Below are 23,891 nucleotides of genomic sequence, written 5' to 3'. Positions count from 1 at the left end.
AGGGTTTACAGGTTGCCGGGGGAATTCCCGGGCATTCTCTCCTTTTCTGCTAAGAGCTACTTGCTATTTCTTGCCAAAACTAGTAAAAAAACCCGAACCGAACCGCCCCGGCCGTTGGCGGGGGTCCTCCTTTTATACTCAAGGGGATACCACAGGTGCATGGGTGACAAGTGGCGAGCAAAGAACTAGGGCAGCTTGCCCTCGGTGTGCTGGCTCGCATGCATGATGAGTAGCCCTGCAGCTAGGGCGCTACGTGCCTCGAATTCACACAGGGCCAGTCACTGTAGGCTGACTGGACGGGAAATCTTCTTTCCTCGCCCTGACGAGCCTTGCGCACAGGGAACCCGCCGAGCGGCCACGTCGCGTCGTTGTCCTGCCCGCTTGTTCCCGCTCCTCTAACGGGTGCTTGCGCCCGGGAACGCCCTTCCTGGAAAGTAACCTCCCCGGGAAGCGCCCACGCGGGAATTCTCTCGCTGCCCTCCAGGACAACCCATGTAGCCCGGCTAGCCCTGCCGGGTTGGTGACTTGCCGGGCAGCTTGTGCGGTGCTGCCCTGGGTACGACCCTTCCGGGGAGCAAGCGAGGTGGCCCACGTGTCATGCGGCGGTGGTACCCCGGGTGCCACTGGTGTGACACTATTCTTCTCTATCTAACATGGATTCTGATCGACTTTTCTCCTCTTTGTTAAAAATTGTGTAGATGGCTGCCAACGGAGAGTTTCACCAGGCAAGGCAGGGCGACCTTCCCTTTGAGGCGCAGCTGCGCGACGTGACCACGTACCTGTGCATGCTTGCGCCAGAGTTTCATGCTTACCGTCGCGCGGACCGTCCAGGACACGTCGACGTTGCCGCCAAGATCCGTGGACGCCAGGTTCACCCCGTCACCAGGGACGTCACCTTCACCGTGGGAGCAGACACCTGGGAGGCTGGCCTGATAAAGGCCAAGCACGAGGCTCTTGCCCGCATCTGCGGCGAGTATGCCTCTGAGCTCGTCTTCACCGCCTACGAGAACTTCAGCAAGAAGACCCGATACGGTAGTCTGTTTCCCCGTACCGGCGACCTCACCCCCAGTGCCCAGCAGTACGACGAGCTCGAGCGCTACCTTGACAGTGTCCAGACTCAGCAGGAGGTCACCAGGAGCATCTCGGATGCGCACCTCCACGCCCGAGATGAGCTGAACCGGGAGTTAGCCCTGGCTGATGTTCAGATCGCCGCTCTCAAGCGGGAGAACGATCTGCTGAAGGCCAAGGACGTGGAGTCGCAACAGAAGGTTCAGGCACTGGAGGCCCTGAACAACGACACCAAGGACGAGCTGGGAGAGTTGTAGGAGACAGCCTACATCCTGTAGGAGGAGTTAGACGAGGTGGTGCAGAAGGCTCAGCGCAACAAGACCAAGATACAGGGACTGAAGAACCGATTGGACCTACTTCAGACCACAGTTGTTGAGTTGGAGGACGCACTTGAGGAGGCGCGTGACGACGGGGAGGACGTTCAGGCTGAGGACGAGGCTTTCCTCAGCAATGATGAAGACTAGGAGGAGGAGATGCAGATCAGAGTTGAGGAGTTCGACTACGAGATGGCCGACACCGGAGACGAGGACGAGCAGATGGAGGAGGACCCCGAGGAGGTTATCTTCAAGTCCGACGTTGAGACCGACCGTGACAAGTAGCGTCCTTACCCTTAGTTTTTTTATGAGTTAGCTTTCGCATTAGTATCGTTAGTATCCTGATCAATCGACATGTGATCATCAGGATTAGGTTTGTGTGTGAACTTATCACTATGTTTTATCACTTTGCTTTATCATGAATGAAGTTTTATTTGGAGTTATATGGTTCTTTTCATGCTGCCAGCATATATGGGTAGTATGTTATTCTGATAGATCCCTCTATCTCGACTCTCACCGGTGTAATAGACATGTGTATGATATTTCATCAATGGAACTGTGTGTGCTAGCATTTGATCCAGGGACTAGCACAGAATACACAGGGGTCCGGACCCTTACGGGTCTGGGTCGCCACAGGGTCTTGGCTTCTTCTTCGTCTGACCAGGCGTCGAAGACCAACTCGAACGGGAAGTCGGAGTGGGCGAAGTGGACCCGGGTAAGAATTTGCTCGGCGACCTGCTCGGCGGCGAGGCTGACCTGCCGGTCCCCGAAAGTCGTGACGCAGTCTGCAGGCCGTGCAACCGGCCGACGAAGTCTGCAAAAAAGGAGGTGAAGCTGCCCATGTTCGCCCCGTCGAAGGAGGTCATCGGGATGTCGAACCCCTGCAGCGCCTCCGCCGCAGGGTCCGCCAGCTTCATCAGCCTGGCTACCTCCCCCGTCCTACGGGCCTGCAGCTCGGTGCATGCACTGCGAGCTTCCAAGGCCTGCAGCTTGTGCTCGCGGTACTCGGACTTCAGCTTGCCGATCTCTGATGCCTTCTTGGTGTTGTCCTCGTCGACGAGCCGGAGCTCCTACCGCGCCATGTCGAGCTCGTCCTGAAGGGACGAGCTGGCATCCTGGGCGGCCTTGAGCTGCCCCGCAAGTTCGCGCTCTCGGGAGCAAGCTTGGTCTTGCCGCTTCTTCTCCCAGCGCGCTGAGGCTTCAATTGCCGTTGCCTGCATCCACGGGGGAGCGTACGCTCTCACGTCTCACGTTGCCATGAAGCGTCTTACGCGTGAGGTCTGCGCCCTCCTCCCCAGCGTGGAGGCGCAGCAGCCGTTGAGGTGGTCGCATGTGCCGATGACCTTCAGACGATCACCCGATCGGTCCCTTGGGGTCAGGGGTACTCCCCCTCGTGGTGTCGCCGATCATAAATAATGTGACGGTGACCAAGGTACTGGTTGACAGCGGGGCAAGCCTCAACCTCTTGTCCACCAAGCTAGTGGAGAAGCTTCAGCTTCCCTTGGAGCAGATGAAGCCCACCGACCCGTTCCGGGGGATCAACCACGGAGTGGTGCAGCCCACGGGATGAATTACGCTCCAGGTGACCTTCAGGTCCCGGGAGGCGTTTCGGACCGAGCACATCGTTTTCGATGTAGCTCACACCCCGTTGCCGTACTATGGGATCATTGGTCAGCCGGCGGTGATCAAGTTCATGGCGGCAACCCAGTGCGCCTATGGCGTGATGACGATGCCGTCAAGATACGGCATACTCTCCATCAAGTGCGACCTAAAGGACGCTGCTTGGTGCATGGGCGAGGTCGTGAAGACCTCCGCGGTGGCGGATCCCGGTGACTATGACGTTGCCGGGAACGAGGATCCACTTGCGGGTGAACATCCTACACAAAAGAAGGCACGAGCCGCTCCCGGACAGGACACCGGGGGCAGCTCCAGCTCCAGCCCACGCGCTAGCAAGGTCGCGAAGCTGAAGGAGGAGGGCACCAAGGTCAAGAAGGTGCCCCTGCATGCCGGCAACGAGGGACGCACCGTCTCCATCGATGCGAGCCTCGGTGACAAATTGGAAAGTGCCCTCTTTGCCTTCCTCCGGGAGAACTCTGACGTGTTCGCTTGGGTACCGCCACCCTGGGGGAAGGATATTATTCGTTACCTCAGGGACGGGACCCTCCCGGAGAAAGACGTTGCCACGGAGCGAATAGCCCAACAAGCCAAAATGTATGCCTTGGTGGACGGGGGACTCTACCGGAGGCGTCCTAATGGATCATGCTCCTCTGCATGCCCCAGGAAGAAGGGTGCATGTTGGTGGAGGATATACATCAAAGCACATGCTCGCACCATGTGGCCTTCAGGGCGCTAGCCAGGCAAGCTTTCCCGCACAGCTTCTACTAGCCAACAGCATTAGCCGATGCCGAGCAATTAGTCAAGACTTGCGAAGCATGTCAGTTTCGCGCCAAGAAGAGCAACCAGCCAGCGCAAGCCCTGCAAGTCATACCGTCCTCGTGGCCGTTCGCGGTCTGGGGGCTGGACATTGTCGGCAAGTAGCCGAGAGCGGCTGGCGGCTACGAGTACTTCCTCATGGCCATCGACAAGTTCTTGAAGTGGATCGAGGTGGAGCCTGTCCGAGCCATCACGGCTGTGGCAACCCAGACCCGTAAGGATCCGGACCTCTGTGTAAACTATGCTAGTCCCTGGATCAAATGCTAGCACACACAGTTCAAATAAAACACACTAATAAAGAGGGAGTCCCATCAACGCCACAGGCAAGTTGAGTGTAGACTAGCGACCCTGCGTCTTCTTCTTAAACGTCACTCTCTGCACATGATAGGTGCAGGTCAGTACATTGAATGTACTTGCAAGTCACACCTGTGTGGTTAGGAGTAATGCATGGAAATGATGAAGGATTTCCTAGTTTGGCTACTAGGGTTGTTTTTGCAAAATGCTGCTTTTGGGGATTCGAAATACTCATAGTATTTTCCTTTGAAAATCTCTATCCTGAAGTTTTGATAAAACAGGGTTTGAACAATAGTATGGTCATTCTGTGGATGTTCATTCCACGACCTAGCTATGCACTCTGGGTCAACTGACACTCACATAGCATCCCTTTTTCCTGACTCATTCTGTGGAACCTTCCATCGAGTCAAAGCAGTTTTGGGGTTTTTGAAAACAAAACTTTAAGATCTCCACTTCTCCTGACTTAATGACTCAAAGTCGCCCGTAACCAGGGGCATGGCTAATCGATTAGATTGACACTCTCGAGAGGTTTGTACACTTTATCCACCTGAGACAATCAGTCCAAGGTGTTGCCTGACGACAAGCGTGCGCAACAGGTAAAGATTGTGATGAAGTCTTTCACTAGAAGCCCCCTGATACCTAATTCTGGCACCGCCCGCCCCATATGAGCACATTGGCTCCTCTCCGGATAGCGATACCCAGGTAAGGGTTTCCCGCTAGTTAGTCGACCAAGCCAAAGCCCATAATAGCAAGTGGTTGCACATGAAGCCTTTGGGTACATGAGAAGGTTTGAACTCTTGGATTTCTGGACAGCGGTCCCCACCTTCTCCTGAGCGTGTACCCGTTACGGGGCTACAACACTTGCCGACAGCCAACTGGCCTCCATCATACCACTCCATCCAGATAAAACATTTTGGTTTTATTTCGAAAACATTTTTCCAAAAACATACTCGCTCATAAAGAGCACTTAATACTTTGCAATATAGTTTGGGTCCCGTCCCGTTATAATAGTATAGCATGCTTTGGAAAAATGTATATACATAACCTATGGTATTTGGTGGCATGGCAATAAATCCTATAAGCAATCTACTAGGAATAACTAAACATGTTGAAAACGCATTTGATAAATACTTCATAAAGAAATAACTCTAACATGCATCCCTATGATGTTGTAAACAAAATAGCATAAGCAAAAATATAGGTTCTACATGGTCAATAAGTGTAACTTGCCTGGTTCAGAAAAGTTGTTGCGGTCATCAACTCCCTGGCACTCTTCGCAATCGCAATCCGAATAATCTAACGCGAAGAACGAAACAACAATAAATGCATAGTTCCAAACATCTCTCAAAGGCCAAATATAACTCCAAATGAACTTCGGATAAAGGATGTATCACAAGCATAAAAAAAACAGAACCTAAACGTCATCTAAGTAATACCATAGTATTAACAATTCAAGTTCTAAAGCCTAAGGTTAAGGCTAGTGTGGCTAAGTCTGAAAAATTCAGAAATATGCTACTGTTAACAGATAGCAACTAGGATTGACAGGTAATAGGTGCTAAAGTACAGAACATGACATGAAACCTATGCTACAGTATATTTCTGAGGTTGTACTAACTAACGCAATATGTTTCAGGTTAATTGGATAAACAGATCAGAAGGTACTGGCTTGCAAAGATGGCTAGTCAGATTCTGACAGACAAAGAATACTAACTTCTACTGAAAAGCTACTGGTGCTAAACTATTCCAATGACAGAGAACTAAACAAAGAAATCCAAGAATATGATCTACTCTTTCAAATGGCACTGGTTTCACTAACTATGGAGATATGAGGCAGTAGCTATGAATAGGTGAAAGTGGCTACTCTAAAACAGAACAGAATAGGATATGAACTTCTACCGTCGTGCTGCTAGTGAAGGTAGAGTTGAAATGGTCCAACTAGGAAATGGATGTGAAGGGGTGTTCCTATAGTTCAATCTACGAAAAGAAACAACTAAAATGATGCTACGGACAACAACGGAAACTACTGCGAATAAGGCTACCCACTAAGGAAGGTGCTGCAACTTTCTGCCGCGGCAGAGATACGGCAGAGAAGCTGATTAGAGTACCATTTTGCAACGACGATGCAAAGCACGAGATGAACCATCTATGGCTAATGTCTACCAAGAAATTGTAGAGGAACATTCACTCTACACAATGGTGAAATCTAGAGCACATAATGATCATTGGTTTGATAGAAAACGATGCCTAAACAGAGCTAACCGAAGAACAAAAGCTGCAGTGAACTTGAAGAATCGAAGCGCGGGAAGGAAGAAGAAGGGTTGGGGAAGATTCATGGCGTCGCGGGGAGTCCAACGGTGCAAGCGGCTTCGCGAATCGTTCGGTGAATCTCCGGCGATTGATCGCCGGAGTTGCGCGGCGGCGGCGGCGGTTTGGCCGGAAATTGGAGGCGCAGGCGTGCGGGGAGCGCGGGCGGCGAGCGGGTGCGGTTGAGAGCGTGCGAGGGAGCGTGCGGGGGCACTTAAAAGGAGTCGAGAGCGCATGGGGATGTGGCCGGCAGTTTCGCGCGGGTGGAGGTCTTTTGCGAAGGCAGACGCGAGGGCAGGCGGCGGTTGGCACGGGCGGCGGCGACTGGAGCTGCGGCGGCGCGCGCGGCGAGCGGCGGCAGGCGGGGTCGCGGCGCCGGCGCTGGTTGGACACGGCGGAGGTGAGGGATGACAGGTGGACCCCACCTGTCAGTGAGAAAGAGAAGAGATTGAAAGCGTATTTCCTGAGAATACACTTCCCTGTGGAGAAAGCGTACTTTCAGAGAAAAAGAAAAAGAATAAAAGAAAAAGATTATAAAATACTTTTCAGGATCCATAATTTATAATTAACCCGAAATTCCATTTAAATCATTTAAAATATCAAATGGCTTCAGAAAAATTCCCAAAAATTCCGTAAAATAATATATTTCCTTTAGAGTCCAGGAAAAGTATTCCCACTCAAAAATAAATTATTAAACATAGTTTTAAGGTTTTTAAGCTTTAAATAAATCCAAATAAAATCCTAGGATGCATTTTTAAATTCTAGAAAATTGTCTAATCAACTTCTATCAACCTAAAACATTCCAAAACACCATTTCAAACACTTTCCACAATGCATCATAACGAACACCAATATTTTAAGATATGATCAAGGTGATATGCATAAGAAATGTAAAGGTGCGAACATCCGAATTTGAAAAATTTGGGATGTTACAACGGTGCAGGCGGCCATCAAGTTTTTCAAGGACATTGTGTGCCGGTTTGGTGTGCCTAACGGCATCATCACCGACAATGGCACACAATTCACTAGTGCGGTGTTCCAAGCTTACTGCGAGGACATGGGCACTAAGATTCCCTTTGCCTCTGTTGCTAATCCGAGGAGGAACGGGCAAGTAGAGTGAGCCAACGCAGAGGTGCTGCGGGGGCTCAAGACGAGAACCTTTGACAAGCTTAAGGGCCACGGGAAACACTGGGTTGAAGAACTCCAGCCCGTGCTGTGGTCGCTGCGGACCACACCAAGTCGGGCGACGAGTCAAACTCCGTTTGCCCTCGTCTACGGGGCAGAAGCTGTGCTGCCCCTCGAGCTCAAGAATGGGTCACCTCGGGTATGCGCGTACGGCGACAAGAGCCAACACATGTAGAGGATTGATGACCTTACCTTCATCGAGGAGATTCGATGCTGGGCTGCTGTTCGAGCTGCAGGCTACCAGCAGGGACTCCGTCGTTATCACGATAGGTGAGTCCGTCCCCGGGGGCTCGAGGTTGGAGAACTCGTTCTGCGCCAGATACAAAGAACAAAGGTCGGTGTAACATCCCAAGTTTTCAAATTCTTACATATGCATTGCATCCATGAGCATCATGCCACAATTGCATATTTGAATTCAAATTTGAATCTCAAAAGGCTTTAAAAAGGTTTTGTTTCATTTTTTAAACCCTAGGGTTTCACCCATTTGAGCTTCGGATCTTCAAACCAATAGGTTTATCTATAAAAGGGGTTTATTGCATAAATAGGCAATCCCATATATTATGGATAATTATTTTGAGTTGAAAAACTATTTTATTTAAATAGTTATATAGTTATTTATAGGGCAAATGTTGTTTTATATTTTTTATTTTGAGGGGAAATCAGTCCCAAAAGTTGAATCATGATAAAACATGATTTTACAAATTTTCTGGAATTTATTTGGATCAATTTGGAGTTCAAAATCAAAAGATATCAAAGATATCAGAAAAAGAAAAAGAGAAAAGGCTAAAAGAAAAGAAAAAGAAGTAAACCGGACCGGCTTGGCCCAATGGGCCGAACCGTCCCCGTTCCGCCCGACCGACCGAGCCGAACCGGCCCAGCCCGCCCCGGGCATGCGCCTGCAGCCACTTACAGGTGTGTAACATTCCAAAAGTTCAAATACTTTCATATGCATTGCATCCATGAGCATCATGTCACAATTGCATATTTGAATTCAAATTTGAATCTCAAAAGGCTTTAAAAGTTTTATTTCAATTTAAACACTAGGGTTTTCACCCATTTGAGCTTTGGATCTTCAAACCAATAGGGTTTCTTTATAAAAGGGGTTTATTGCATAAATAAGCTATCCCATAATTTTTGGATAATTATTTGGAGTTGAAAAAAAAATTTATTTAAATAGTTATATAGCACTAAAGGCATTTATAGGGCAAATGTATTTTTATGTATTCTATTTTGAGGGGAAATTACTCCAAAAAGTTTAATCATGATAAAACATGATTTTACAAAAAAATTGGAATTTATTTGGGCCAATTTGGAGTTCAAAATCAAAAGATATTAGAGAAATAAGAAAAGGGAAAAAAGAAAAGGCAAAAAAAAAAAAGAGGAGAAAACCGGACCGGCCCGGCCAAATGGGCCGAACCGGCCCAGTCCCGAGCCAAACAAACCCGGTCTGCGCGCGCCCGTAGACGCTGACAGGTCGGGCCCACCTGTCAGGCCTTTCTTCCCCGGAAGGAAAGCACCGCGCCGCCCGCCGAGTCCGCGCCGGACTCCCCACGCCGCCGCAATCTCCAGTTCCCGTTGGTTCTGACTTTCCCAGAACCGCCCGAGCGCGTCCCTATAAAGCCTGGAGCGTCCTCCCTTCTTTCCCCCTCTTTCTTCCCCGATTCGCTGCGCCCACGCCGCCCAATTGCTCGCCGGAGATGCCACTGCCGCCGCCGCTTTTTCTCTCGCCGACGAGGTCTCGGTGAGCCATCCTCGAAGCCGCCTACCTCTCTCTTCTTCTCTCTCCCTCGCGGTCAAGCTGACGCACTCCGTTTCTTTTTTCGTGCACCGCCGCGCCTCACCCGACGCCGACCGGAGCTCCGTCGCCCGCGCCACCGCCCGTCGCCTTTGCGCCGTCCTAGGCAAGGCGCCCGACCGCCCCGAGCCGCACCGACCGCGTCCCCTACCCTGCCTCGACGAGCCGCACCTCCCGCGCGCTTCCCTGAGCCGCTCGCGTCGCCGGAACCGCCCGCGCCCGCGCTGTCGCCGGAACCCTAGACCTCGCCGGTGAGGTCCATCTTCGACCCCGACCGTCCGATCTCATTCGATGGCCGAGATTAGATCAAACATTTTTATTTTAATCGAACCAGTACCAACCAATCAGGAGCTGCCACACGGCACCTGAATTATAAAATGGAAATCTAATTTTAATCCCCCGGTTTAATTAAATGGAACTTTTGCAGAAAAGCCCCTGTAACTTCAAAAGCTTATAACTTTTAAAACCTTTGGCCAAATTTGACAAACTTGACCTTTTTGGAAATCCATCAACCTGTAGAATCTTTTGGCACTGTTTAAATTTAAATTTGAATATTTTAATCTCAGTCAATTTACAGAATAGGGTTTAATCTCATAACTAATTATTTAGAAATCCTTTTTAATTGAAACAAGTGCCCAAAAATTTGTTTTATTATCCTCTATCCATTTGGAATCAAATTGTTTTGCAGATGCAAATAAAATCTTATTTTAGGGTTTAAACCCTAGCGTTTGCTTTTTGTTTAAAACCCTATGCACGTGTTTGTAATTACCAATGCTTAGGATCAGTTGATCACTCAAACAAAATCAACCAAAATCATGACACATGTTTTGCATTGCATCATGGCATACTCTTTTCCATTTGATTGTATCGTATGTTTATGTATGTATTGTTTGTATTGTTTAGTTTTCTCGGAGAGCGAACTGTGTGATTGTGAAGAGTGCTTGAATACCAACTGCTATCAAGGCAAGTTCACTTTGACCATCATCATATTATTTTATTATGCACTAGATTTTATTATTTGCATTGTTAGGAGTATTATTGTATCTATGCTAGCTATGATTCTCCTAGTAGTATAGGATACCTTTGCCATGTCCTCACCACCAATTGCCATTCGTGGTAGTAAAATGCTATGCCATGATAATATACGAGGGTGGTATTAATACATTGTGATACTATTAAATTATAATATGGTTTTCCTAGTGTATGGCAAAACAAGTAATTCAAAGAACCGTCGTGGGTGGGCTGCTTTGAGGAAGTGGACATGTATGCGACGTCAGGTCCATTTCTATGGGTCCATTTCTATGAGTCGTCTCGCCATTTCTATGGGAGCGCCTGCGTTGCAACTGAGGAATGCCACACGGGGTAACCAGAGACTGGACTAGTTTCCTGTTTAGTAGCTTCCAGTACAACCACATGGTAATATGGGCTCTGCCAGGATGGATGTAAGAAATATGAACCTGGATCCGAGGTGACATCGGTATGTAGCAGTGTAGGTTGGAACGCGTCCCTCAGGTGGTTTGGGGGAATATGTTCTGAAAATTCCTGTAATCGATGCCGTTGCTACTCTACCCTGCGGACAGCAAGGGATTAACACGTCGGTTTCTTGTGGGTAAAATGTACCACCTCTCGAGAGTGTCAAACTAAGTACTTAGCCGTGTCCCCGGTTACGGACGATTATGAGAGAAGAGATGTCGGGGCTGTAAGGAAGGTCTCACTCATTGCAATTTCATAATAAAACGAATGGATTGAACTGGGTAGGAGCATTGATGTTTCTACTCAATGTGCCTAGGTTAATAGGAGCATGGGTGTTTCTACCCCGTGTCCAATAAAATTTAAAATTATTTGTTCAGAAAATGATAGGATTGAAGTATGATACTTTTTTGCGCTCGGGACTGCAAAAGAAGGACGGGACGAGGAGATTGCGGCGGTAAGCGCGCGGCGGCGAAAACGGCAGGCGGCGCGGCGAACGCGGGCGCCTTCCTTACGAGGAAGACGACCCTGACAAGCGGGCCCCGCCTGTCAGCAGCTGGGTGCGGGCGCGTGCGTGGACCGGGCTGGTCGGTTCAGCTCGGGCGCGCGGAACTGGGCCGGTTCGGCCCATAGTGGCCGGGCCTGTCCGTTTCTCCCTTTTTTTTTCTTTTAGCCTTTTCTTTTTCTGTTTTTCTTATTTCTTTTATATCTTTTGATTTTGAACTCCGAATTGGTCTAAATAAATTCTAGAAAATTTGTAAAATCATGTTTTACCATGATTCAACTTTTGAGAGTAATTTCCCCTCAAAATAAAATACATAAAAATACATTTGCCCTATAAATGCCTTTAGGGCTATATAATTATTTAAATAAAATAGTTTTTAACCTCCAAATAATTATCCAAAAATTATGGGATAGCTTATTTATGCAATAAATCCTTTTTATAAATAAACCTTATTGGTTTGAAGATCCTAAGCTTAAATGGGTGTAAACCCTAGGGTTTAAATTGAAATAAGATCTATTAAAGCCTTTTGAGATTCAAATTTGAATTCAAACATGCAATTGTGGCATGATGCTTATGGATGCAATAGATATGAAAAGTTTTGAATTTTTGGGATGTTACATTTATTCCACATAAACACCAAATACCATGCTTTATACCATATATGCATGTTTATTATATTACACCACAGATGCATATTTATTCTTATTATACCATCCACCACTATAATCATGTTGCCAAGTTATTCACATATCAGTATGCATCCAATTTTATATTTGCATTTCCACCTTTGATATTAATATTTATCACTTTATTCCCACTCTACCACTTTTATTTTATTTATACATACATCCGACCATTCGATCATGTCACTGATACTTCCTTATCTACTTCCTTTGGTTCCTATAGATGGGAAGCCCAACACCGTTTGGCAACGTACCGCCGTTTACCAGAGTCTACTACCCCTCCACGGACGACGACCAGTTGTTCAGTGCCCCTTTGGCGGCACTGTGTACGTCTCTCGACCTGCCACCACCCAGGTTCAGAGGCCGAGTCGAGCCCGCCGTGCCAGAGGGAGAGATTGAGGCGAAGATCCGCGGGCGTGAGATCACGCCTGCTACACAGGATATCACCTTCATTGCCCGCTACCCCACCTTCGAGCAAGGCCTTCAGTTCGCCATGCAGTGCGCCTTCGCGCAAGTGTGACGGAACAATCGGCACGAGTTTACCGAGACCTCCCCTTTCTGCCTATTTGGAAGGCGGGACCACACGTGCCAGGCCATGCCAGCAGCCGACGACCAGGAGGTGTCCGAGGTGGCTGCCCAGTTCGAGAGCATGGAGAAGAACACCGAGGATCTAGAGACCTGCCTTGGTGAGGAGATGACCAGGACTGACGATGCTGAGAAGCTAGCTGGTCATCTGCTAGAGGAGAAGACCCAATGGTAGGAGGATAAGACTTTGCTACAGAACACCATCCTCAACATGGGAGATGCCATTGATCAGCTGAAGTACGAGAGAGACCTGGCTCGCTACTACTGCGAGCAGTTCAAAGCCTTCATAGAGGTAGCAGTCGCAGCCACCGCCGAGCCAGCACCAGTTGCCGCACCGGCACCAGACCAGGCCCCACCTCCACCACAGGATCAGGAGGTGGTACCGCAGGAGGAGGTGCCGACTGAGGAGGAGGAGGGAGGAGCCCTAGGAGGTCCACGAGATGGACACCTTTGCCACCAACACCCGCTCCAAGAGGAAGAGGGTGAACGGGGCCACGACGACAGCCACACCTCCCTAGTCTCGATGCCTGCCAGACTTTATCAGTTATTTATCGTTATCAGTATTGTGAGTTAGACATTGACCATACAATCCATGTGTATGGAAATGTAGATCGATTGCATTTTTCCCGTACTCTTTTATTATGGACAGTACCCCATCATGAACAAGTGTGTTTTTGCTATAATTTCCAAAACTTTTTTATGATTGATTGAGTGTATGATTGATATATGCTTGAGTTACTATCTTGTTTTGGGGGTTTAGACATCCTTAGCTCTATTCTATCTGTTTCCTCATCTATGCTACCCTAAATAGATGCCTTCGAGATGCCAGAACCCCGCCAACAACGCCGAGGCTAACAATGCCGACGCGGAGGGAAATGCTGCCACCATGCAGCAGTTATTGGCCGCCCAGACCCAATTCTTCCAACTGATTACACAGCAAATGGCCAACAGCAACAACAATCAGCAGAACAACAACAACCAGCAGCACCATCCACCTCAAGTGGATATGCTGACCAGATTTCTGCGTTTGCGCCCGCCTACCTTTTCCAGCTCTACTGAGCCCATCATGGCTGACGATTGGCTTCGTTCAGTCAACAAGAATTTGGTCACCATCAACTGCACTGAGGAAGAGAAAGTGCGGTTTGCAGCTCATTTTGCTAGAAGGACCCGCAGCATCTTGGTGGGAGAATTTTTAGATCACCACCCCCATCGAGGATGTCACCTGGGACATGTTCCAGGAAGCCTTCCGCACCGCCCACATCTCTGCGGGAGTGCTTAGTTTGAAAAAGAAGGAATTTCACAGGCTGCGTCAGGGAACCCGCTCTGTGTCAGAGTATATAGAAGTTTTGAACCAGCTGTCCCGCTACGCGCCGGACGATGTGAACACCGACGCCAAGTGCAGGGAGAAGTTCTTGGACGGACTGAACAACGAACTGTCGGTTCAACTCGCTGTTGCTTACACCCCCACTTACTAGTCCTTGATTGACAAGGCCATCATTTTGGAAAGTAAGCTCACTCAGATGGAAAGCCGCAAGAAGAGACTTCACCAAGGAGGCCCTCACACTGGCCCGCACCAGAAGCAGCGCACCTCCTATGATGGAAGTGGCAGTTCCTCCTTGAGCAGGACCGGGAACCAGGGCAACCACCGTAGTGGAGGTAATGGTCACAACCACCGCCAGGGAAACCAAGGACACCACCACCAGGGTGGCAATGTGAACTGGCACCATTTGCAGCACCAGTTCGCTCGCCCAAGGCCCATCAATGGCAATGGCAATGGCAGGAACAACGGCAATGGCACGGGCAACAATGATCAGAACCACAATGCCAACAAGGACATGAGCAAGGTGGAATGCTTTAAGTGTCACAAGATGGGACACTACGCCACCAACTGCCCGGAGAACCAGGATGGCACTGGCAACAAGCCCAATCCATTCCAGAAGGGCCACGTGAATCAGGTGGACGTGGAAGAGATCACCGAGGAACCAGGTATCATACTTGGCACCTTCCACATTAATGCATTTGAAGTACTAGTTCTATTCGACACTGGTGCATCGCATTCGTTCATTTCAAGAGTATTGGTAGAAAGAGGCAAACTACCCTCTAAGACCATGGGTAGACCTATGAAAGTAAACTCACCGGGTGGAACAATACTAGCAACCCGACACTGCCACCAGCTACCCCTAAGTATTGGGAGACACACTTTTCCCTCTGATCTCATAATTATAGATTCCCGAGGGCTGGACCTAATCCTGGGAATGGACTGGCTGACCCTGTATGAAGGACTAGTAGACTGTGCCCAGAGGACTGTCACACTCACTACCCCAGACAAGAGACGCATCCGGTACAAGTCAACCCATGAGCTTAAGAGACCCAAGGTTAATGTTCTTAAGGAGGTTAGCATGGTTGAAGTACCAATAGTGAAGGAATACCCAGACGTATTTCCAGAAGAATTACCAGGCATGCCACTGGACCGTGACATTGAGTTTCTCATCGAATTAATGCCAGGAAGTGGACCCATAGCCAAGAGACCATATAAGATGGCTGTGGATGAGTTAAAGGAATTGAAGAAGCAGCTAGCTGAACAATTAGCGAAAGGTTTCATCCGCCCTAGTTCATCACCCTAGGGAGCACCTGTCCTGTTTGTGAAAAAGAAGGACAAGAGCCAATGGATGTGCATTGACTATCGTTCACTAAATGAGGTGACAATAAAGAATAAGTATCCTTTGCCCATAATCAATGTTCTTTTCGATCAATTGAAGGGAGCTCAAGTGTTCTCAAAGATCGATCTGCGATCAGGGTATTTCCAGCTAAAGATCCGAGAGATGGATATACCCAAGACGGCATTCACCACTAGGTATGGACTGTATGAGTACACCGTGATGCCTTTTGGATTGACCAATGCACCTGCATACTTCATGAACATGATGAACAAGGTGTTCATGGAATTCTTGGACAAGTTTGTCGTAGTATTCATCGATGACATATTGATCTATTCCAAGAGCAAGGAAGAGCATGAGCAGCATCTGCGCATGATTTTGGAGAAGTTGAGAGCGCACCAGCTATACGCCAAATTCAGCAAGTGTGAATTTTGGTTATCGGAAGTCAGCTTTCTAGGACACATAGTGTCAGGAGCCGGAGTAGTTGTTGACCCAGGTAAGGTTGCAGCAGTTACAGAATGGGAGGCACCAAAGAACGTCGGAGAAGTCCGCAGTTTCCTTGGACTTGCTAGTTACTATTGGAGGTTCATTGAAAACTTCTCCAAAATAGCAAAACCCATGACCGAGCTCTTAAAGAAAGAGAAGAAGTTTGCCTGGAATGAGAAATGTGAAGAGAGCTTCCAGAAACCGAAGAAAAGACTACTGTCTGCGCCCATCCTTGTGTTACCTGACCTGCAAGAGGATTTTCAAGTGTACTGTGACGCCTCACGTCAAGGATTGGGAGGAGTCTTAATGCAAGGAGGTAGAGTTGTAGCGTACGCTCCGCGGCAGCTGAAGAGCCACGAAGGCAACTACCCCACGCACGATTTGGAGTTAGCATCAGCAGTGCACGCTTTGAAGACCTGGAGACACTACCTGATGGGTAAACACTGTGAATTGTTTACTGACCACAAGAGCCTGAAGTATATATTCACCCAGAAGGAGTTGAATCTGAGGCAGAGCAGATGGTTAGAGATTATAAAAGATTATGACCTGAATTTACAATACCATCCAGGCAAGGCTAATGTCGTAGCCGATGCTTTGAGCCGCAAGGGCTATTTGAATGGACTGACAGCTGGAGAATTACCGTCAGAATTGTGCGAACAATTCAAGGACCTCAGACTGGAAATAGTACCGGAAGGTTATTTAGCCTCCTACGAAGTACAACCCACGTTGCTAGACAGGATCAGAAAAGCACAGAAGGGCGATTCGGAAATAAATGCGATAAAAGAGAATAAACTTATCGGTAAAGCAGAAGATTTTTGTGAGGATGACCAAGGAACCATATGATCCGGATATCAAAAAGTTGATACTTCAAGAAGCTCATGACCCACCGTACTCAATCCACCCTGGGAACACGAAAATGTATATGGACCTAAAGGAAACATTTTGGTGGTCCGGATTAAAGCGAGACATCGCAGAGTTCATCGCAAGTAGGATTGCTAAGACCGCTGCCTATACCAGACTAGAAGTGGGATAAAGTTGGCATGGACTTTATCACCGGTTTACCAAGGACCAGATCAGGATATGATTCCATTTGGGTAGTAGTCAATCATTTGACCAAGGTTGCCCACTTCATACCGGTAAAGACCACTTACACCAGCGCACAGTTAGCGAAGCGCTATATATCCAGAATAGTGTGTTTACACGGAGTACCCAAGCAAATAGTGTCAGACAGAGGTACCCAATTTACCTCAAGATTTTGGGGACAACTACATGAGTCTCTAGGAACGAGACTAGAATTCAGTACAGCGTTTCATCCGCAGACGGATGGACAGACTAAAAGAGTAAATCAGATCCTTGAAGATATGTTGAGAGCCTGTGCTCTAAATTATGGATCCAGTTGGGATGACAATCTGCCGTATGCAGAATTCTCATACAACAACAGCTTCCAAGCCAGCATAGGAATGTCACCATTTGAAGCTTTGTATGGAAGGAAGTGCAGAACACCAGTGTAGGAGACCGTAGCCTATTCGGCCCGGATATGATAAAGGATGCCGAGGAAAAGGTTAGACTCATCCGAGACCGACTGAAGGTAGCTCAGTCAAGGCAGAAGAGCTACGCGGATACCAAACGTAGGGAGGTTACCTACGAGATTGAAGAAAGAGCGTATCTCAGAGTTTCGCCGATATGCGGGGTAAAGAGATTTGGTATAAAAGGAAAGTTAGCACCCCGTTTTATTGGACCTTTCAAGATCTTGTCACGACAAGGAGAAGTAGCCTACAAATTGGATTTACCGGAAGCACTGTGCAATGTCCACAATGTCTTCCATGTATCGCAACTGAAGAAGTGTCATCCTGAGATGGCTGATACACCACTGAGGGATACAATTCCACTAGAAGAAGTCCAGCTGCAAAGTGACCTCACCTATGAGGAGAAACCTATCAGAATCTTGGATCAGAATCAAGTTTTGCAAAGTTCAGTGGGACCATCACACTGAAGAGGAAGCCACTTGGGAGCGCGAAGATGATCTTCGAGGAGACCACCCACACCTCTTTGCTAATCACACCGAATCTCGAGGACGAGATTCATCTTAAGGGGGTTAGGTCTGTAACATCCCAAAAATTTCAAATTCTTACATATGCATTGCATCCATAAGCATGATGCTACTACTGCATATTTGAATTCAAGTTTGAATCTCAAAAAGGCTTTGAAAAGATTTTATTTCAATTTAAACCCTAGGGTTTTCACCCATTTGAGCTTGGGATCTTCAAACCAATAGGATTTATTTATAAAAGGGGTTTATTGCATAAATAAGCTATCCCATAATTTTTGGATAATTATTTGGAGTTGAAAAACTATTTTATTTAAACAGTTATATAGCCCTAAAGGCATTTATAGGACAAATGTATTTTTATATATTTTATTTTGAGGGGAAATTACTCCCAAAAGTTGTATCATGATAAAACATGATTTTAAATTTTTTTTTGGAATTTATTTGGACCAATTTGGAGTTCAAAATCAAAAGATATCAAAGAAATAAGAAAAAGGGAAAAAGAAAAGGCTAAAAGAAGAAAGAAGGGAGAAAACCGGACCGGCCCGGCCAAATGGGCCGAACCAGCCCCGTTCCGCGCGCCCGGACTGGACCGAGCCGGCCCAGCGCCCCGCGCGCCTGCGCCGAGCCACTGACGCGTGGTACCCACCCGTCAGGGTCGTCTTCCTCGTAAGGAAAGCCACCGCGACGCGCGCGCCGTCTCCGCCGCAATCTCCTCCCCCGGCTTTCCCGAAGTGCCCCAAGCGCGTCCTTTTAAAGCTGAAGCCCTCCTCTCTCCTTTCCCCCAGTTGCCTCGCCGTCTCCACACGCCCACGCTGCCGGATTTCACCGCCGAAGAGCTCCGCCGCCGCCGCCGTTCACCGCGCCGCGCCGACCTCGCCGATGAGCCATTCCGCCCGCGTTTTCAAATTTCCGGAGCCCCTCGCGCTTGCGCACGTTTTGACGCGCTCACTTTGTCGTTTGATGCACCGTAGCGCCGCCCCCGTCGTCCCTCGAAGCTCGCCGGAGTCCGCCGCCCGCGCCGCCGCCTTGTTCTCGTCCTAGGCGACGCCTCCGACCGCCCCGAGCGCCGCCGACCGCGTCCCCGACCCCGCCAGGCCGAGCCCCACCCGACGCGCGCCTCCCCGTCGCGCCCTCGTCGCCGGAACTGGCCACCGCCGCCCGCCCGTGCCGCGCCGCCGCCGGAGCTGCTCGCCGGAACCCTAGGTTCCCGCAGGTGAGAACCGGTACCGACGAATGAGAACGTGACACGTGGCACCTATTTTTATAAAATGAAAATCTAATTTTAATTCGCGGAAAAAGTAGAAATGGCACTTTTGTAGAAAAGCCCCTGCAACTTCAAATGATCATAACTTTTAAACCCTTTGCCCAAATTTGACAAACTTGACCTTTTTGGAAAGCTCTAAACCTGTAGAATCTTTTGGCACTGTCCAATTTCAAATTTGAACATTTGAACCACATTGAAATTACAGAATAGAGTTTAATGCCTTTTAATCATAACTAATTATTTAGAAGTCCTTTTTAATTGAAACCAGTGCCCACAAATTTGTTTTATTATCCTCTGTCCTTTTGGACAGAGAAATAAATATTTTGAATTAAATTGTTTTGCAGATGCAAATAAAACCTTATTCTAGGGTTTAAGCCCTAGCTTTTGCTTTTTGTTTAAAACCCTATGCATGTGTTTGTTCTTACCAAAGCTTAGGATCAGTTGATCACCCAAACAAAATCAACCCAAATCATGTCACATGTTTTGCATTGCATCATGGCATATATTTTACTTTGATTTGTGTTGTATGTTTATGTATGTATGGTTTGTATTTGGTTTAGTTTTCTCGGAGAGCGAACCTTGTGATTGCGAAGAGTGCTTGAATACCAACCAATATCAAGGCAAGTTCACTTTGACCATCATCCCATTATTTTATTATGCACTAGACTTTATTAGTTGCATTGTTATGATTATTATTGTATCTATGCTAGCTATGATCTCTCCTAATAGTATAGGATACCTTTGCCATGTCCTCACCACCAATTGCCATCGTGGTAGTAAGATGCCATGCTATGATAATATACGAGGGTGGTATTATTACACTGTGATACTATTGAATTACAATATGGTTTTCCTAGTGTATGGCAAAACAAGTAATTCAATGAACCTTCAATGAACTGTCCTGGGTGGGCTGCTTTGAGGAGGTGGAGATGTATGCGACGTCAGGTCCATTTCTATGGGTCCATTTCTATGAGTCGTTTCGCCATTTCTATGGGAGCGCCTGCGTTGCAACTGAGGAATGCCACCCGGGGTAACCAGAGACTGGACTAGTTTCCTATTTAGTAGCTTCCAGTACAACCACATGGTAATATGGGCTCTGCCAGGATGGATGTAAGAAATATGAACCTGGATCCGAGGTGACATCGGTATGTAGCAGTGTAGGTTGGAACGCGTCCCTCAGGTGGTTTGGGGGAATATGTTCTGAAAATTCCTGTAATCGATGCCGTTGCTACTCCATCTGGAGGACAGCAAGGGATTAACACGTCGATTTCTTGTGAGTAAAGTGTACCACCTCTCGAGAGTGTCAAACTAAGTGCTTGGCCGTGTCCCCGGTTACGGACGATTATGAGCAACTAGATATTGGGGATGTAAGGAAGGTCTCACTCATTCCAATTTCATAATAAAACGAATGGATTGAACTGGATAAGAGCATTGATGTTTCTACTCAATGTGCCAAGGTTAATAGGAGCATGGGTGTTTCTACCCCGTGTCCAATAGAATTTTAAACTACATGATTAAAAATGATAGGATTGAACTATGATGCTTTTATGCAAACAGCCAAACTCCACATAGCCAAATTATGCATGTACTTGGTAGGTCCTTTATAACTCTTTTGAACTTGCCAATACATTCAAATGTATTGGCCACATAGTGGCTGCAATTAACAATGCAGGTGGATCCGACGATGAGTGAAGTTCGTCGTTATGTTGTGGGTCATGTGGTTACATTCCAACATGCTCTAACCTTGGAGTAGTTGAGGCCCTTTTGATCTACCCTTTTCCGCTGCAGTTTTGAAAACAATGTTTAATGATGATGAAACAATAATTGTTTTATGCTGGCCCAAGAGGTCATGCGAGGTTGTAAGTACTATTAAATTCTGGATGATACGATGTAATAAAGTACATTTGACCTTTGTATCTTGATATTACATCTTGAAACTGTGTGTGCTAGTGAGTCGATCCAGGGACTAGCACAAATAAGCACAGAGATCGAACCCTAGTAAGGGGGCGGTCGCTTCAATGTACTTGGTAGGTCCTTTATAACTCTGGTGAACTTGCCAATACATTCAAATGTATTGACCACGTAGTTGCCACAATTAAAAATGCAGGTGGATCCGGCGATGAGTGAGGTTCGTCGTTATGTTGTGGGTCATGTGCTTACATTCCAACATGTTCTCACCTTGGAGTAGTTGTGGCCCTTAAGTTCTACCCTTTTCCGCTGCAGTTTTGAAAACAATGTTTTATGATGTTGAAACAGTATTTGTTTATGCTGGCCCAAGCGGTCATGCGAGGTTGTAAGTACTATTTAAATCCTGGATGATGCGATGTAATAAAGTACTTTGACCTTTGTTTCTGTATATTTCATCATGAAACTGTGTGTGCTAGTGAGTCGATCCAGGGACTAGCACAGTAAGCACAGAGATCGAACGCTGTAAAGGGGGGAATCACTTCAGCCGGGAACAAGTTGACTCCAATCTGGGAAGGCCCTTTCCAGGTAGTGCAGGTGACCAGACCGGGGGCTGTCCGGCTGGAAACCGAAGAAGTCTTGCCGGTGCCCAATAGTTGGAACATTGAGCACCTGCGCAAGTTCTACCCGTGAAACGATGGCGCCTTACCCACGGGTGACGCTGCGGCAGCGTGCCCCTTTAAGCTAGTGTAGCCGGGCAAGGCCCGATTGTAATCTGCTAGCACAAAGTTGAATAAAGATAAGTGTTGTTTCAATGAATACCGTGCTTTGCTATTAATGTGTGCTTCTGTCTCCTGCTCTAGGTGCATAGAATTGCCTCCTCATTCCTTGGCTATGAGCAGGGGGCTGTCGGAACCCCGAAAACCAAGATCGTTGCCGGCACACCCGAAACGAGGCCTAGCAAATGCCGGACCCATCCGCAACGTGTTACGTGCCAATAAGGCACCATGGAAGTATGAGAGTGCTCACACCCATGTCTGTGGTCGACTCTTCTGTGCCTGGGGTGTGGGGGGCAAGAGGTTATCCAGTTTGAGCTGTTTTTCGTGCATTTTAAAAATTTTGCTATACACCTTGGGCGCTGCAAGAATCTGACATGCAGGGTAAAGATGGGATGAAGGCACACTGTGATGCTCGTGGGGTGGTCACGGGTGTCGTCGTCTTGCGAGTAAGTTGTGCATATATGGCAATTACTTCGAGGCTTGATGCAGGAAACTGAGACAGGGCCAGTGCCTCGACGCGGCGATCAGTGGTCCCGCGCGTGTGGAGGCAAGGGCAGCGCTTCGGCTATTTAAAGACTAGGGAAAGTGTAACACCAGCAACGGGCAAGAAAGCAAGAGATGTCACAGAGAGGCGATGGTAGTGCATCCCTCTGCGCTTGTCGTTGAGGGTGTTCCCACCATCGCGGCCCTGCCACATCTCTTATGGAACGACACCAGAATTGGCGATGTGAGAAGCGAGAGGTGTCGCAAAGACGCGGTGGTGGTGCATGCCTCCGCGGCTCCGAGGGTGCTGCTGGAGGGTGCACTGCCACCGCGTCCTTGCCACGGATCTCAACGAGGTGCTGCAAGAGCAAAGAGAACGGAAAGCTAAGTACTTTATTTTGAGTCCTTGGTTCTTCCTTTAGTAACACTGGTTTGCCAAGGTAAGCTCGGTCCTCGTGTTGCCGGAGCGTAGGAAGGACGCTTGCGGGGGGAGGATGCCCCCCACACGTGGCTCGCGGGTCCGTCCTGGAGACGTGCGCGCTGAGGTAGTTAACCCACAAGCGGAGTGACTCGCCGTTGTTGTTCGGCTCTAGGTCGGCACTACGGGTCCGTCCCGGGTCCCTAGTCTGGCCAAGCACATAGTTGGCGAGTCCCCGGATACGCAAGGATAATACACGGGAAGGACAGAGCCCCTCCCTGGCAAGCTACTTTTAGACGAAAAAGCAAGTAAAGCAGCATTGAATATAATAAAGCTTAAGCAAACGATGTCGGAGCACGGTCTCCGGCACCGGGGATGCCGAGCACCCCCTTTTTGGTTCGGTGGAGGGCGAGGTGATCGCTCCGACGATCGCCAGCGTGGCGATAGACACGAAGTGTAGACACAAGAGTTTTACCCAGGTTCGGGCCACCTATAGGTGTAATATCCTACGTCCTGCTTCGAGTTGTATTCACAAGTTTGAGTGCGTATAGATCACCCGGGGAGTTCCCGGGTTGGCTACTTAGGTGAACGTTGTGCTATGTTCTACTCACTCGGGTTCGAACTGAGCCGAACCCTTTGACCGGTGGCATTGGCCCTCCTTTTATAGACAAGGGGATACCACAGGTGCCAATGCATGCAGTGTGACACGTTGCCTAGACACGTGTCACAGCCACACGGAATACACTTTTGCTCATCCACGTTGGACGCCATGCAGTGCCCGGTCCAGTGTACACGGTAGAAAAAATGGTTCATAGGGTAGCCGCTCTAGCCTTGCTAAGCAAGCCTAGGCCTGCTGATAAGACTCCTGTCAGTTCATTAAATGCACTGCGCCCGCCGTCTTGTCCTGTATTCACTGTTCTGCGGGTCCCGCCTGCATGCCCGAGCGCGGGTTGCTGGGGTGCACCTTCCTTGCTAGCGCACCGGCTAGTTACCGGGAGGCGTTACTTCGGCTTCCCGAGACCGGGGTTCCCGGGAGCATTTTGTACTCGGCCCTTAGCTTTAGCTTCACTAGGGGTCGTCTCCTCAAGGCAGGCTTCCCGGGCTCGTCGCTTCTCGGGAGTCCTTCCTGATGGGGCTTCGTCACTGGCGACCCACGCGTCCCGTATCAGTGGGACCCCGTGGGCTACTGGTATGACAAACGAGTTCACAAATA

Source organism: Brachypodium distachyon, chromosome 4, assembly GCF_000005505.3.
Source record: "Brachypodium distachyon strain Bd21 chromosome 4, Brachypodium_distachyon_v3.0, whole genome shotgun sequence".
NCBI classification, from domain to species: domain Eukaryota; kingdom Viridiplantae; phylum Streptophyta; class Magnoliopsida; order Poales; family Poaceae; genus Brachypodium; species Brachypodium distachyon.
This window is presented reverse-complemented; position numbering follows the sequence as displayed.